The sequence below is a fragment of the Typha angustifolia genome, chromosome 7 (assembly GCF_048772165.1).
Source record: "Typha angustifolia cultivar Huaian chromosome 7, ASM4877216v1, whole genome shotgun sequence".
NCBI lineage: Eukaryota > Viridiplantae > Streptophyta > Magnoliopsida > Poales > Typhaceae > Typha > Typha angustifolia.
Window position 1 is genome coordinate 7,034,613 of NC_133245.1, and position 3,854 is coordinate 7,038,466.

The following is a 3,854-nucleotide window of genomic DNA, read 5'->3' on the forward strand; positions in this document are numbered from 1 at the left end:
TCGAATGTAAGGCCATCGGATCACGAATATATCAAGAGATCAATCAACTCTAGGCACATCCTAAAACTTTCACTCACTCAAGGATTCTCTTGCTTTATACTAGCTATCTTATCAATCAAATTTTATGCTTTCTTTCCAAATGACAGGATATATATACTTTTATCCAATACTAGAATAAGTCATGCATATCAGAAATTTAAGTGGTAAAGAAGCCAAGAAAAATATGATGAAATATAGTCTCCAACTATATATCCGACATATGCATAATTATACTAGAGATCAACTCAATAGAAAATACAGATAATCTATTCATCTTTAGTTTCCGATGATCTTTACATATCGTCACCATACCTATATCCAAAACCAATCTAATCAGCTAAATGATAAAATATGCTTAACTGTAAACATGTTTATATAAGGCAATATAATCATGTTGGAGGCCAAAACAGAGTACGTACATATAATTATAATAAATCCTATAGCTCTCTAAAAGATAAGATTCCTCGTCATTTGATAAAAATATACAAAACACGTATCCCTCGCGTCCGTTATCCAAGTGTCAACTCATCGTTAGTAGGATCTATAAGATTCTAAATAAGGGGTTCGAAATCTGAAAATATTTAGGTAATATAAAGTTAGTTGTTTATCCGATCATAATATGATAGTTTATTAGGTTTAAAATTAATTAGATTCATAAGTTAAATTTAATTATGATAATATTAATATGCTATTACCATAATTTATACTTATTTAATAAGAATCCTAGTTTTCTAATTATAGAGTAAGTATATAATAATTTATCTCTTTTTCTATAGAACCAGCAATGGCCATTTATATAATTTATAGAAATATAATTATAAATATAATCTTATTAATAATTATTTTGTGATACTTACTCTTATTTAATTAATTATTAATTACATGTAAAATAGTCATTATCATATTATACAAAAAATAATATGCAAGCTTACTCTTCATTTTATACAAAGTAGTATACTATAATAAGATGCTAAATATAAGATATTTATAATTATAATTAATAAATTATTATACTAAAAATACTTAGCTAATAATTATACTAGTCAGTGTAAATTATCAAAATAATTAGCTATCTAAATAAACTAATTTACCTTAACTTTAGAAAATAATATATATAATTAACAGAAATTAAAAAGAGGGAGCAACCCTTTTGCCTCGGCCCAACACTGTAGCATAGCCTGTATTCTCTCGCTCATGATTCCTGCATAACCTTAGAACTTCTCTTTCTTAATGGCCAGCTTAATCATGATGACATAGTTTCCACTTGTTAAACATGTTTACCAAGTAAAATAGTTAGGATTCATACTAAACTTCTTGGTCTTTCTGTTCAAGTCCTCAAGTAAAAAGTCCTTGGACGCGGTTTGGAGGACCAGTAGCCCTTAATCCCAAGTCATCTCATGAATCACGAGTCGGGTCAGAGATTTGAATCAAATTAACCCGAGCCGTGCTCTAAGCATCAAGTCGTCTCGCAGCCCTGCCCAGTTCGGTTGACTTCTTTTCTTCCTTTGACCATACTTTTTTGTACGTAGACTTTTATGTACTTTAACTCCATTTTCCAACTTATTTCACATCGTTCACATAATTTTTTCCTCCACAGATTCAAATGGGGAAAAGTTTGAAAAATCCGAAGTTTACATGGACCGTGGATCAACTTAAGTGACCGTCCAAAACGTTTCCCTTTGATGTTTAACATATAACAACCTACATGATGCATGCAAGTAGCAATTGCCAACTCAGATATTTCTATATAAAGCCCACCTCCTCAAGCTTCTCTATCTAAGTTAACAAAGATCAAAAGAGAAGAGTATATACTCCATAAAAAATATATAGGATCCTTTAGAAGTTGGAAGAGATGAGTATGTTGAGAGGAGCCAGGATGGTGGAAGTAATGCTTCTCGTGTTGCTCGTTTCAAGCTTATGTTCTCCTTCGACGACGGCGAGACCGTTAGAAGGGAACCTGGGGTTCGACGTCATAGATCTGCAGTCACTTACAAAAGGAGATAATCCAAGTTCTGCGGCTTCGGGATGCACAAGTGACCCAAACAATAACAGTGGTCATTGCCCTCCACAGTCCCGTCGTAGATAACATGCATGCAGTTTGTTCTATATATATATATATATATGATGATGGTATTTAGTCTTAGTTTGAGAGTCAACAAACTTAGAGAACTACTAGTAAACAATAATCCTTGAGAGTGTGTTTTTTAAATTCTTTTTTGAATAATTGTATGAATCCAATTTGTTCTTGTCAACAAAAATGTAACCGTTCGTTGTGTTTAATTTAATTAAAAAATTCATATAGTGGGGGCCTTCTGCACTTCTAATCTTTGCCATGTTGGACAATGGAGATGAATTTCTCAATTAAGAAGATCATTTAGAGTTGAGATTAATTAGAAATTGTTTTATCTTTTGTGAATGACTGACAAGTTTGATTTAATCTTATTTATATAAAAACATTATTTTAATGCTCATAAGTTTAAATTGTTTATAGTTTTTAATTTCTCTCTAAGGTTGTTGAGGGTGGTGAGATAAGGGTTGACCTAAGAGATGAGGGAAGTTTCTGCCTGACTAGAGCCTACAAATTAAATTTCTTGTTGAAGTGCCACAAGAATGCCGAGATGATTAGTAAATCATCTCCGCTTTTCTAAGACAACGTCGGGTATTATCCTAATAATATAAAAATATATATGTTTAAATGGGTTGTTTTATTAAAAAAATAGTGTTGCAGAAAAAAATATTAAAATTTCATTCGAATGAGATTAAGCTATTCAAACGATATTTTTCCTAGAGTAAATTCTATCCAACATTCAAAAGCCATTTGAACGACTTTCATAATACAGTTTTTTTTTTCTTAAGAGGTAAGGGTGGTTGAAAATAGAGCCTTGTGAGTTGTGTGCAGCACTCTCGGCGCCCACGGCGAAAATAGAGCCTTGTGAGTTGTGTGCAGCACTCTTGGCGCCCAAGTAAGAGATTGGGGTGGCCTGTGGGTAGAGGCTGGCCACGGTGGAGGAGGAGGTGAAGGCGGGTCAGAGAAGGTGGAGGGGGAGCTGGGTTAAAGGAGGAGGAGAAGGAGGAGGCCGGTTAGAGATAGAGGAGAAACCGAGTTAGAGGAGGAGGAGGAGGAGGAGGGCAAGTTGATGGAGGAAAAAAGGAGAAGAGGAAAAGAGGAGGAGGGTGAGTTAGATGAAGGAAGTCGAGAGAATAAAAAAAGAGAAAAAGAATAAAAAAATAGGCTTTACTTCTTAGTTCTCATTAGCCTTTAAACTGAGCCTATCGAGCCGAGCCTGAGCGAGCCAACTTAGGCTTTGCTCAAAAATAATTTCGAGCCATCGAACTCAGATCAACCTCAGCTCAGTTCTAACTAAGCCGAGTCGAACTCGAGCTTCAGTCAAGCTAAGCCCAAACCACTCATTTATTTTGATAGCCCTACCTCGGGATAGTCCCTTCGATTTGTATTTATAGGAGATGAACTCAAAAGAGATGAAATCTTCTCCTCCAATGTGACTATATCTCAAAAGAGTTGTACATAAACTTTTATATTGAAAAGATGTGATACATGGATTTAACAAGAACAGAGTATGAAGTCTGATGAACTCAAATAACAGGATTCGGATGAACCCAAATAATCTCCATTGAATGATGATTCAGCATCTGGCTCTTCTAGAAGAAAATAAATTTTCTCAAGTCTAAGTAGAACTTTGCATACTCGAGACTTACTTTGAAGTAACCATTTGACCAAGTCATGATTCGAGTATAGTTTAGAATTGGGTATTCACAAATTGATTTAATGAGAGACTTGAAGGTGCCTAACTCTC